This window comes from Salvelinus alpinus, chromosome 6, assembly GCF_045679555.1.
Source record: "Salvelinus alpinus chromosome 6, SLU_Salpinus.1, whole genome shotgun sequence".
NCBI classification, from domain to species: domain Eukaryota; kingdom Metazoa; phylum Chordata; class Actinopteri; order Salmoniformes; family Salmonidae; genus Salvelinus; species Salvelinus alpinus.
In genome coordinates this window covers 49,793,699-49,807,947 of record NC_092091.1, presented here as the reverse complement: position 1 = coordinate 49,807,947, position 14,249 = coordinate 49,793,699, and the positions used below count along the sequence as shown (strand labels likewise).

The following is a 14,249-nucleotide window of genomic DNA, read 5'->3' as shown; positions in this document are numbered from 1 at the left end:
TTAGAGGCGTCACTACAGACCTGGTTCGATTCCAGGCCGTATCACAACCAGCTGTGATTGGGAGTCTCACAATTGGCCCAGCGTCGTCCGGGGTAGGCCGTCATTGTAAATACGAATTTGTTATTGTGTGTGTGTGTGTGTGTGTGTGTGTGTGTAACCTTTATTTAACTGGGCAAGTCAGTTAAGAACAAATTCTTATTTACAATGACGGCCAAACCCGGACGACGCTGGGCCAATTGTGCGCCGCCCTATGGGACTCCCAATCCTGGCTGGTTGTGATACAGACTGGATTCGAATCAGGGAGTCTGTAGTGACGCCTCAAGCACTGAGATGCAGTGCCTTAGACCGCTGCGCCACTCGGGAGCCCAACTGACTTACCTAATTAAATAAAAAATACTATTTACTCCCTGTAATGTAGGATAGGTCGATGCGTTGCACATGTCACCAAGTACAGTTGTCAGTTGTAACAGGATGTTATTTGGTTTTCGTATGGGAAGTCGAGGTGTGAGGTTGGGGGAAGGTGTGAGAAGGTCAGAGAGGAAGGGGCGTGAACGGGTGGGGGTGTACACTGCACGATAGTTGCAGTTATGAGGGTGGTGAGATGTAGGGTGAGGGTAAAAAGGGGTACACAGATGGCGGAGGTGTGAGTTTTACAGGGGGACAGGGATGGGGGAGGGGTGAAGAGGACACCTGGCTAGGGGTGCTTTGGAGGGGATAAGATTGTGTGTGGAAGTGGAATAAGAAACATTTATAAGAGTGTACAGGTATGGGGCTTTTGGTTTGGGGTAAGGGTGAGAGTTCAGGCAGTAAGACTGGGGAGATGCGTACCTTGTCTGTGTCTGTCTCGTGGATGAGGTGCTTAGCCTCATTGTAAGTATGGTCAATCTCTCCTGGCAGGATCCACTGAGCTACCTCATGGTTATCCAGGAAACCATCCTGACAACACAACACGCATAGAGAGCTGTTACAAACCATCCTGACAACACAACAGACACAAACCTGTTAACTTAGTATGTCCACAGAAAGAGGGGTGTGTGTGTGTGTGTAAGTATTGACATAGCTGGTCTGAGGGGTAGGGTACCTTAAGTATACTGACTTAAAAAGTGATGTTATAATGATGTTATAGTAATGTATAAGGAGAGGATGTTAAGGTGATCCAGTAGCAGCAGACTAGTGTACCTTGTTATTGTCTCTAAACTCTGTGAAGTGTTTTTTCTCCATCAGCACCCAGTCTGGTTGGTTCACTCTCTCCATTCTCAGGTGTGAACATGTCCCCTGTGGTGGAAAGAACAGGTTACAGCTTATACAGTAGGTGTTGTAATTCTAAAGTCTATTCCAGGGGTTATGAGCTAGTTCAGGTGTACAACAAAATTGTGAAATGTCTTGGGGGTCACCGAGGAGAGGTTTGAAAACCACTGGTCCATTCGCTGGGGAGAAAATCACTTTCAAAATCATGCCTACTGTGCACCTCTGGGTTATCTTCTGTTTGTGTATGCATACTAGCACTTTTCATTTAACATATACAGTTGGTTGTGGACCCAAGAATATCACTCATAAATCAGTAATAAAAAAAATTAAATATTTGTTGTTCTCATAAAATGTATAAAGAACCAGATATTATGTTTGGTTGATGACATATTGTATGTTATCTGTTTGGAAAGGGTAGTAGGTTGAAGGAGAGACTAACCAATGTATTCGTCAAGGGTGATCTTTCCATCACCGTTCTTGTCAATGTCTTCTACTGTCTTCTACTAAGTGAAACAGAAAAAAAAATTGCTGTTTAGAAGTGGGCTGGAGAAAAAAAGTGCACCACCTGGATGTTCCTCAGAATTTGATTGATCCTGTGACTATTGACTGATCCCAGTCCTCTGACTGACCTGTATGACAACGGTCTTCATGTGGTCATACTCCTCAGGGAGAAGGAAGGCAGTGAACTCGACCTTGGTGGCGATGCCGTCCCCGTCGTGGTCAGCTGTCCTAAAGCGCCTTTCGTCTCTAGTCAGCATGGCCTTGTAGCTAGCCTTGTCATCCACGTCGTCAAACTACTCATCTGCAAGGGAGCGGAGGACATTCTCAGTCAAGACATGGCTTTGTAAAGCAAAGATCAGGGTCTGTATGTATCAAGCGTCTCAGAGTAGAAGTGCTGATCTAAGATCAGGTCCCCCCTGTCCATGTAATGTTACTTATTATGATCTAATAGGCTAAACTGATCGCTCCTACTCTGTGACGCTTTATTCATACTGGCCCAGAACTACACTGTCAGTGTAAATACTCTTGGGTTGTGTACTGCAGTCAAAGTCAAAGTCTAGCCTACTAAAACCTTTTGAATCAGAGTTTATCAGTGATATGTGTCACTAATTTACCCTCTCTACTACAGATTATCTCTACTTTTAACTCCAAAGGGAAAAATGTGTTAACATGTTCTGTTTTCCACCTGTGTTTGTTTCTTTGTATCAAGGATAAAAGACATGGATATTGTGGTAACCCCTTCCCCTGCCTTTGTATTAACAACACGAACCTAAGATGACACCACTATCAAATAGCTGTATAGACACTACTATACTGTCATGTTGAGCTCTCTCCTCTCATTCCCATCTCATTCTTGGATTGTGTTTGTAGCTCATGATCAATCTCTCCTCATATCACGTGGTAATTATATCAAATTAGACCCTACATAAATAGTATCTTGGTTTGATCCACTGGTGCAGTTCCCCACGGCTCACGAAACCATCCTTGTCTGTGTCGATGCGATCTACGATCTTCCTGCCAAAGGGACAGAACAAGCCAACTAAGCATACTACCAACAGAAGCGAACTAGCCACCTTTCAGAGCCTAGTTCCTCTCTAGGTTTCTTCCTAGGTTCCTTCCTTTCTAGGGAGTTTTTCCTAGTAACTATGCTTCAAGATCTGCATTGCTTGCTCTTTAGGGTTTAGGCTTGGTTTCTGTATAAGGTAATTTCCATGTAAAAGGACCCATGAGCACCAACATGAAGTTCATAGGAGCATATCAAATTGGGTATCAAATTAATGCTAAGAGTATATTTTTGAGAAATGCAGTGAAAATGCAAAATGCAGTGCTCACAGGCAACTACACACAAACAAGATCCCACAAAAACCAGTGGGGAAATGGCTGCCTAAATATGATCCCCAATCAGAGACAACGATAAACAGCTGACTCTGATTGGGAACCATACCAGGCCAACATAGACATACAATAACCTAGATAACCCACCCTAGTCACACCCCGACCTAACCAACATAGAGAATAAAAGGCTCTCTATGGTCAGGGCGTGACAGGAGCACCGATTGGTGTCACCTTGTTAGTCAGTATGTGTTACATCTTTGCTGGCTTGTCTATCTCGTAAATTAGAAGGTGTTTCACCTGTGCTGGCCCAAGTGATATTTAAGAGTGGCTGGCCCAGTGCTTCAGTTGAGATGTGCAGTGTCAAAACCTTTAGTTGGCGCTCCCTATTTGATGTCTAGAAAAACATTCCTTTGTCTGATCTTCCCTGTTTTTGTTTTGCTAAACTTTTTGGTTTGCTTTCTGTCTTTAAGTTTGGTGGGGGTTTTTCATTTGTATGCCTCTGTCACGACTTCTTCCGAAGTCGGTCCCTCTCCTTGTTCGGGCGGTGTTCGGGCGGTCGACGTCACCGATCTTCTAGCCATCACTGATTCATTTTTCATTTTTCCACTGGTTTTGTCTTGTCTTCCTTCACACCTGGTTCCAATCCCATCAATTACATGTTGTGTATTTAACCCTCTGTTTCCCCTCATGTCCTTGTTGGAGATTGTATGTTAGTGCTAGTATGTGTTGGTGCGCGACGGGTTTTGTACCCATTTTATTATTTTTTGTATATTTTGTTTTTTGGAGTTTGTGAGTTCTTATTAAATGACTCCGTTTATACCAAGTTCGTTCTCCTGCACCTGACTTCCCTGCCACCAACACGCACACCTTACAGCCTCTTACTTGGCAAATTTAGTGGGTACTCATGGTGGGTGTCTTTTAGGTCCCAGTTTTTGTTGCTATGCAATTTTCAGTGGACACCCCCATGAGTGTCTTTTATAACCCCTCCTAAAACCCCACCTGTTTAGTTTGTTGTCAGTGAGTCTTTGTTAGATCCGCCTTTCTTTTTAAGCAACATTTTTGGTTTTCTTTCTGGGAACGTAACACATGTTACACCCAAATTCAGTCTTGTTTGGGGCAGAGCTCATTAAAATAATAGTTGAATAATACCCAAATACGCTAAGGAGGATATTGCATATTTATACCTTTGTGTGAATATTTAGGATACATCACCATGAAGAGAATGACATTCATATCCAGAATTATAAATTTCTGTGTAGTACAGATCAAGGACCCATGATGAAATTATGTTACCGCAAAAAAATACCGCAAAAATTCCGTTACTGGGTGTAAATCCACTTCGCTTACTGTAGTATAATAACCAAAATAGATTTTTTTCAAAGTCAATGTCCCATGTATTAGCCGACACCCCAACCGTTCTGCAGACTTCATTGAATCTTAATTTGGAACAGATATTTACGTTTTTTGAAAGCGTGGAAATAAAAAACTGAGGGAGATTTTACAAAAATTCTTACTGTGTACTTGCTGATGTAAAAAGGGCTTTATAAAATACATTTGATTGATTGAACAAGTCAAGGTTAACAGTATGCTAAGACAGAGGCAGGGGGTGAGATGTCTTCACGTAAACACAATGACTGTAGTCAAACGGAAGAGTGCAAGCGTAGGTGGTTGGAGGAGGGAGAAGAGCAGGGAATGAATGTGTAGAAAGAGAGAAAAAGGATTGAAAGTAAAACAAAAATGATTGAGGATGTAATGTTGACTTAGCCAGATGGGTAGGGCTAGGGATACAGAATTAGTGTATGAAATAATGCACCACAAGGGAATGAGAATGAAAGAAAGAAAGGGAGGGGTGTCTATTGGAATAGGATGAAGTTGTTCATAGACTCTGATTTCAGGTCAGTTGCATTCTCCTCCTAATAGTTATGGATAGGAGTTTAGAGAAGGCAAACTGATCCTAGATATGCGCCTGGGGGTAACTTCTAACCTAGAGCACTGAGAGTGGGGTTGCATCCCAAATGGCACCCTATTTCATACATTGTTCACTCTTTTTGACCAGAGTCCTATGGGCCCAGGTCAAAGGCTGTACATAGGGAATATGAAGCTGGGTCTAAAGAAATACATAACATAAGAAATATTGGCCCTGGTCAAAAGTAGTGCATATTGGCCATTTGAGACGCTGCCAGCCTGGGTGTTGTGTAACATAATGTACCCAAGTTTGTCTTTGCTTTCCTTGGGGTTCAGCTGGTCGAAGGTCTTGGCTTCCTCTTTGTCCAGGAAGGCTTCGTGGTCATAATGGAAACCAGTGGAGTCGTCATGGGCATGGTCACTCAGGTCACTATGGCGATGGACACGCTTCTCTTTAGCGGGCACAGCTACCGCCACACCGAGGATGAGAATGAGGGATGGTAGTGACTGCCGCAGCATCTTCTGTCCTGAGAAAGAGAGAGAGACGCTACAGCTCACTGAACAGAACTTAGCCTACAAACAGACAGAGATGATACTTGCCAGATGATATGGGACTCACTCAAAATAATACATTATTGGTTTATACAATGTTTATTTAATGCAACTTTGATAAATATGGGCATAAAAAAGTTGGTCAAACTTCTTCACCCTATTTATAGGCTACTGTCTTGAGTCCAGACTTGAATTAGAATAACTCAGTCAATGTCTGTTGTCTTAAGTCTTCTGAATAATGAACACAACAATGAATTACATCAATGCCTGTAAATGAAAAAAAGGAAAAAAAGGATGCAGTTAGGTAGCCTACATATTTTATGTCAATGAGTCTAGGCTACTCTTAATTGGGTCGGCAGGTAACCTAGTAGTTAGAGCGTTGGGCCAGTAACCGAAAGGTTGCTAGATCGAATCCCCGAGCTGACAACGTAAAAATCTGTCGTTCTAACTGAACAAGGCAGTTAACCCACTGTTAACCCTCTAGGCTGTCATTGTAAATAAGAATTTGTTCTTAACCGACTTGCCTAGTTAAATAAATACAAATACTCCAATAACAAACTGTACACATTTTTATTTTATACAACCGAAATCCCTCAATTCGTTTACTGGAGCATATGCATGAATAATAATAATACAAAAACGTACCAATTTTTAGCAACACGTCTCAATCACGGTTGTTTCTGGGATTGTAAAGATCTACATGCCTCTTTAAATTCTACAATAAAGGAGGCGGTGCCACGCTTGCTCAGTCGACCATTGCCAAACACGATGACAAGAAACGTAACCAATAGAAACGAGGAAATGGGATTAACGGAGCGGAGACTGATTTCGATTGGCTTTGAAGCGCCATGTTGACACGCGAATGCGCACGGTGCAAACCTCCATACCATAGCGCGATTTTTGTTAAAAATCTTGAAATACTCACTATCAATATTTCAAGATTTTTAACAAAGTTTTCATCAGCAATGTAAAGGGACACCGAGGTTTATAAACATATGGCAATGAATGACAGGCATCATTGTTTGGTCAAACCCAATGCAATTTACATCCATTCATATGAAAACAGAGAGGGTGGAAAACCCCACCACTGTAGCCTTTCCCACTGTAAAGTCCGAAAATGAAGTCCATAATAATATCGGAAAGACAGACTAACGTGATATTTAATAGAAACGAAGTTAGTCTGCATTCAGCTTTGGGGGAAACATTTAATTTTAGAGAGGGTTATTTGATTAAATAATGTATGCTTACGTTGTTCTGGAAACCTAACACTTGAGGGCAGACTTGGATGCCTTTTGAGCAGAACAATCTAAAAAACCAAAGCAGATATTTTTTTCAGCAAAATCCTCCCTTTTCCGTTTCCGGACTTCTTCCTTCCTAGCACATACAGTTGAAGTGGGAAGTTTACATACACCTTAGCCAAATATATTTCAACTCAGTTTTTCACAATTCCTGACATTTAATCCTAGTAAAAATTCCCTGCCTTAGGTCAGTTAGGATCACCACTTTATTTTAAGAATGTGAAATGTCAGAATAATAGTAGAGAGAATGATTTATTTCAGCTTTTATTTTTTTCATCACATTCCCAGTGGGTCAGAAGTTTACATACAGTCAATTAGTATTTGGTAGCATTGCCTTTAAATTGTTTAACTTGGGTCAAACGTTTCAGGTAGCCTTCCACAAGCTTCCCACAATAAATTGGGTGAATTTTGGCCCATTCCTCCTGACAGAGCTGGTGTAACTGAGTCAGGTTTGTAGGCCTCCTTGCTCGCACACACTTTTTCAGTTACTGGCCCAACACTCTAACCATTTGGCTACCTGCGGTCATTTAAAATGAATTCCTTCCTCCCTCCCTCGCCCCTTGCCCTGCAAGTGTAAACTCGTCAGACGTCATTATAATTGTCCACTTAATTTGAGGGCTGAGGGGAGAGTGTGTGTCTTAAGTGTTTGGAATGCAGCCTATTGTTGTTAAGCCCTTTCAGACAAACCACATGATCAAAATCACATCACTTCATTGGTGTGACATCATAGGCTGTATTCCAAACACTTAAAATACACATCCTATCCCCTCAGCCCTCAAATTAAGTGGGGACTTCTGATGACGTATCATGACATCTGACGAGTATACACTTGCAGGAAAAATGGCGAGGGAGGAAGGAATGATATTTAAATAGACCGCCCTTGCCCGGAAATTCGTCACTCGTTCATCCTGCAATGATTGTGTTTTTAGCCACAGGTAGCTTGTGGGTGCTTTATATGCGCTACAGTCAATTATGATTACACGGAACGCAAACCGGCTGCGCGCGTGCGCCATCGTGCATACATTTATGTTGTCCCCCTACACCAAACGCAATCACGACACGCAGGTTAAAATATCAAAACAAACTCTGAACCAATTACATTAATTTGAGGACAGGTCGAAAAGCATTAAACATTTATGGCAATTTAGCTAGCACTTGCTAGCTAATTTGTCCTACTTAGCTAGCTTGCTGTTGCTAGCTAATTTGTCCTGGGATATAAACATTGAGTTGTTATTTTACCTGAAATGCACAAGGTCCTCTACTCCGACAATTAATCCACACATAAAACGGTCAACCGAATCGTTTCTAGTCATCTCTCCTCCTTCCAGGCTTTTTCATCTTTGAATTTATATGGTGATTGGCATCTAAACTTTCATAGTATTACTACGACGACCGGCAACACAGTTCGTCTTTCAATCACCCATGTGGGTATAACCAATGAGGAGATGGCACGTGGGTACCTGCTTCTATAAACCAATGAGGAGATGGGAGAGGCAGGACTTGCAGAGCGATCTGCGTCAGAAATAGAAAGGACTTCTATTTTAGCCCTTGGCAACGCAAACGCTCTTTGACACGCGTGAGCAGTGTGGGTGCAATAATTGAATAACATAGATTTCTAAATGTATTTTGCAACGCTCGTGCACACAACACGAGCGGTGTAGTCAGGGTATTAGGATGGCATGTCTACTTACATTAACTATATAATTATTAATATACACCTACTGTATGATAGCTAGCAAATTAATTAGCTAACTAACGTTAGCCAGTCTATCTGGAACTTCTGAAGAAGGAAAATATTTTATTTCGACAATTTCCAAAAGCTAACCAAAGAACAAACATCATTACTTTTACGAGACATGTTTGTGCATTAGTAGCACCATTTCTAACTTATTTACATTCATTTTTACTTACACTTGTATGTTGACTCCATATTAACGTTAAGGTTTTAAGTTTTGGCCAACTTTTCTTAGCGGATATCCAATCATCGCGAATTGAATTATGGGGCGTTTCAGGCCCCGTAGTGAACATAATTGGACACTCGCAAACTCCATTAAAAACGAGGGTTACGTGGCAAACCTCCATTGCTTGGCTAATCATTTGGACCAATGGCAAATACGACCGCGGGGTTTCCCCCAAGGGCATAGGGCTGAGGGTTTAGGTCCGAGGGCTGTCTACTTTGAGTTTGAAACGCAGCCATAGAGGGGGACAGAGCAAGCTTCAAACAGGAAGCTCACCTGCAAAGCACATGATAATAAGATTGGTCACATAGGTTGTTTTCTATTTTGATGTTAAGGTTATAAAATGATCATAAATAATGCACTGTGCCACATTGTGATGTAAATGTGCATACTATGCCGGCCTACCGAGTGGCGTAGTGGTCTAAGGCACTGCATCGCAGTCCTAGCTATGCCACTAGAGATTCTGGGTTTGAGTCCAGGCTCTGTCGCAACCGGCCGCGACTGGGAGGCCCATGGGGCGACGCACAATTGGCCCAGCGTCGTTCGGGTTAGGGAAGGGTTTGGTCGGCAGGGATAGCTTTGTCTCATCACGCACTAGCGACTCCTGTGGCGTGCCAGGTGCAGTGCACGCTGATACGGTTACCAGGTGTACGGTGTTTCCTCCGACATATTGGTGCGGCTGGCTTCCGGGATGGATGGGGCATTGTGTCAAGAAGCAGTGTGACTTGGTTGGGTTGTGTTTCAGAGGACGCATGGCTCTCGACCTTCGCCTCTCCCGAGTCCGTTTGGGAGTTGCAGCGATGAGACAAAACTGTAACTACTACCAATTGGATACCACGAAATTGGGGAGAAAAAAAGGGGGTGAAAATACAAAAAAATTATACAAAAAAAAAAAAAAAGTGCATACTATGGTCTAGTGCCTCAAAATATATAAAAAACGTTTTGTTTCAATTTTCAGTATTTTTTTAGCTGTCCTGCTTTACCAACCAGCTAAAGTAGGACAGCATGGAGTAGCTAAAGTGGGACAGTTTTATAGGATTTTCCAATGGAGGAATGAGATCCAGTTTACATTAGGGACCCCCTGTAGGTTGGGCAGGGCTCTGGTACTGTAAATGTTTTCTTGTAATATTGTTATTAGTACTGTTATTTGAGTGAATTCTGTAAAAGTGGGACACATTTTGCATTTACGTCTTCTGTACTCTTCAGAGATCTATCCAACATATTAGCCCAATACATGATACATTTCTGAAATTCTCAGATGTTTCCAAATCACACACAATTGAATTGAATTGTTATTGGGGTACAATTGGGACTATAATAATGGTGTCCCAGTTTATTTAGCCTTCTGTCCCAGTCTACCAAATGCGAACCGAAAATATGCTTTTGACTCAGTGTACACAAAGGGGTTTGTCATGCCTACTGTGAATATGAGAACAATTAGATTTCTTTTGTGATTAGGAAACTTCTTGAGGATGTATTGGACTAATATGTTGGATAGATGTCTACAGAGGTTACAGCAGACGGAAATGCAAAAAAATTCCCACTTATTCCGAATTGACCCTACTTAATTGTGTTATTTAGTCCTACTTCATTTTATTATTTACGTAATTGTGTTATTTACAAAATTTGTCCTTTCATGAATTGTTCTCATTAACTCATGGAATTTAAAGACTTTCTCACAACATTCTGGGAATGGAACCGATTTGCTATCTTAGTTAACAGGAATCCATTAGTTCTCAGTGTTGGACTCCTCAGACAGGACAATGGTTGACAGCAGGTGTTGCTGTTATTGGATAGTTATACACAGGATGCTGTTGAACAACACAGTTGAGACTTTCTCATCCACTCCTCTAACCACACCTTTTTATTATGTCCTCTCTCTCGCTCACTCGCTCTCTCTCTCTCTCTTTCTATCTAATTCAAACTTGCTTTCGCTGTTTCTTTCTCCTTTCTTTTACTATCTCCCTTTTCACACATACCCTGTCTGCCACTTTTTCCCTCCGCTCGGTTTCATTTCTCTCTTCTCTCTTTCCCTTTCCCTTTCCGTCTCTCTCTTCCTCTCTTTCTTTTTTCCTCTCCTCTCTCGCTCCTCTCTTCCCTCGCCTAAGGCGGTGTGTCTAGTTCCATGGAGCAATTGAAGGTGACAGGGGCAGTGAGAGAGGAGGGGAGAGGGAGGGATGGAGGGAGGACGTGCCACACTATAGCCTGGGGGCACACAACAGCAAAGAGATGGAGAGAGGAGGAAGAGAGAGACTGGAAAGAAGGAAAGACAAAAGCAAGGAAGAGGAGGGGAAGAGTGAATTGAGTGGGGGAAATTGACAAAGTGAAAGAGATGGATATAGAAATGAATATTTCATAATTAATGTAGCCCCTCCCCTTTTATGGAAATTCACAGAGTAACAGAATCACGAAGGGAAAAGGACACACACACACACAGACACACACCCGCATGCACACGTAAGCTTGTGTGTTTTGTTTTAAAGGCTTGATATTAATTTGTCCCGGCATGGTTGCTATGGTGACCTCCATTCCCCTCCCCCCAGCAGTGAAAAAGAGAGAGAGGGAAAGAGAGCGAGAGAGAGAGGGTGACAGGGATGAACTAACAAGAGACTGAAAAAATGTGCCCTAAAGCTGCACGAATATTCAAGTAACACACATACACACAGGCATACACATAGACAGTACTCACACTCAGGGCCGGCTCTAGCCTTTTTTGGTCCCCCTCACCTCACAAGCAAAAGTGATTAACAAAATCAACAGGGGCCCCCTGGAGGTCAGGGCCCCTGGGCACATGTACTGTGTGACCGGTCAGTATTCGGCCATGATTACTACAAGTTTAGATAGCTGGCAAGACAAATTTACAAATATAACAATTGTTAGCTGATTGAGTGACTGTCAATGACTGACATAACAAGAAAAAACTAGCTGATGCACAAACACATTTCAAACTTGCACCTTGTATATTCTACTATTCTTACTCTCAACAGTAAATTGAGACCACGACTGAATTTCAAAAAAACACTATATATACACAAAAGTATGTGGACACCCCTTCAAATTAGTGGATTTGGCTATTTCAGCCACACCTTTTGCTGACAGGTGTATAAAATCGAGCACACAGCCATGCAATCTCCATAGACAAACATTGGCAGTAGAATGGCATTACTGAAGAGCTCAGTAACATTCAACGTGACACCGTCATAGGATGCCACCTTACCAACAAGTCAGTTCGTCAAATTTCGGCCCTGCTAGAGCTGCCCCGGTCAACTGTAAGTGCTGTTATTGTGAAGTGGAAACGTCTAGGAGCAACAACAACTCAGCCATGAAGTGGTAGGCCGATTCTGTGCTTCCAGCCTGTTGGCAACAGTTTGAGGAAGGTCCTTTCCTGTTTCAGCATGACAATTCCCCCGTGCACAAAGCGAGGTCCATACAGAAATGGTTTGTCGAGTTGTGTGGAAGAACTTGACTGGCCTGCACACAGGCCTAACCTCAACCCCATCAAATACCTTTGGGATTAATTGGAACGCCGACTGCGAGCCAGGCCTAATCGCCCAACATCAGTGCCCGACCTCATTAATGCTCTTGTGGCTGAAGGGAATCAAGTCCCCGCAGCAATGTTCCAACATCTAGTGGAAAGCCTTCCCAGGAGAGTGGAGGCTGTTATAGCCGCAAAGGAGGGACCAACTAATTAATGCCCATGATTTTGAAATTAGTTCGACGAGCAGGTGTGAGTACTGCCAAATTCTCTAAAACGACGTTTTACGCTTATGGTTGAGAAATGAACATTAAATCCTCTGGCAACAGCTCTGGTGGAAATTCCTGCAGTCAGCATGCCAATTGCACGCTCCCTCAAAACTTGAGACATCTGTGGCATTGTGTTGTATGACAAAACTGTACATTTTAGAGTGGCCTTTTATTGTCCCGAGCACAAGGTGCACCTGTGTAATGATCATGCTGTTTAATCAGCTTCTTGATATGCCATACCTGTCAGGTGGATGGATTATCTTGGCAAAGGAGAAATGCTCACTAACAGGGATGTAAACAAATGCACAATGAGAGAAATAAGCTTTTTGTGAGTATGGTAATATTTTATTTCAGCTCATGAAACCATCACTTTCCATGTTGTGTTTATATTTGGGGGGATTGGGGCTCTAAGTGACTGCTTATGACTGGAGCCTGCCCTGCACACACTTGTGCATACAGGTATACACAGAAGATACAGTGTACATGTATGCCCATAAACTCACTCACACAAAGACGGCATGCATAGAAACATCTAAAACACATTTCCAGAGATATCTTCTAGTCTTCCTTCATTGTTTTTGGAAAACAAAATCCCTTATTTTTTCTGTCATCTATCTCTTACCTCAGATTATTCTCTGTAGCCAGTGACAGAGAGAGAATGACAGAGAGAGAGGGAGGTTGAGATGGGAAGGAAAGAAGGGAAGGAGGGAGCGAGAGAGCGCAGAGTTTTGTCAACCGGAAATAAAACATGTTGGCACCCTCCTTCTCCACCTCCCCCCTCCTCCCGTCTCTCTCTCCCAGTCATACTTAGGTCGTCTTGTTTTTTCTATAGTCTTCATAACAACAACATGCTCTTCCTCATTCCATTCTCTCTCTGTCTTCTATAAGTAGTTGTTCTTGAAGTAGTTGTGCACTTCTGTTAAGGTTGTATTTCAATTCAATCAATTCAGGTCATTAGAAAATTCCAATTCAAGACGTGAAAACTCATCCTTATTGAAAGTAAATTAGGCACTTCTGACGATACGTAAAAGCTTATTAAAAGAGCAGTGATACTATCAAGAGCAGTGTGCGGGATCCTTCTTTTTTCGGCACTTCCTGAATTAAAATGGAATTGACCCCAACCTTGTGTGTTACGAAAAACAAACAATCCAGTCTACCTCCCCCAAAAATATCTGTTTGTAGTGTGTTTTTAGAATATCAGGCAAAAGATGCTGTATTATGACTGTAAAACATAGTGAGCTCTCTAACTCACTGAATAAGACTAAAGATGGATAAAGGGGATTTGAGTAATATTGTTCTCCTGAATACATCTCCACTATATTCTATTGTATTACAGATATATTACCCTACAGGACTCAACATACGTTTGCTCAAACTGTAGATGCATTATCTCTTCTCATTGTTGTACTGTCAAGGGCTCTCTAGTTCTCTGGGCTAATCCAATGAAATATGCAAATGGGGTGTCACGAGTGACAAAGTGCAGTCAGAGAGAAACCAAGCCAAACATGCCGTAGCACGCGTATTTGGCAGCTTGTACTGTGTAGGGTGTGTGTATGTGGGGAGGGGCCTCACGTCGTAGTCCGTAAGGATAGCAACTGACCAAGTTGGTGTGTGAGGGTGTCACTGGTGTGTGTGTGTGCGTGTAAAAAATAATCAAAGTACTGTGTATGAAAGTGTATACCTCAAAGTGTTTGTACTATTGCTATAA

At 42.3% G+C, this 14,249-nt stretch overlaps 1 long non-coding RNA gene across 1 annotated transcript; it reads right to left on the bottom strand.

Moving 5' to 3' along the window:
* Positions 1-828: 828 nt before the first annotated feature.
* Positions 829-6,255, bottom strand: LOC139577856 (uncharacterized). The gene is made up of 5 exons (XR_011675443.1): positions 6,187-6,255; positions 5,294-5,516; positions 1,688-2,050; positions 1,180-1,275; positions 829-936 (listed from the first exon to the last, which is right to left on the bottom strand). It is a non-coding gene; the product is annotated as an uncharacterized lncRNA (long non-coding RNA).
* Between the last annotated feature and the right edge of the window lie 7,994 nt (positions 6,256-14,249).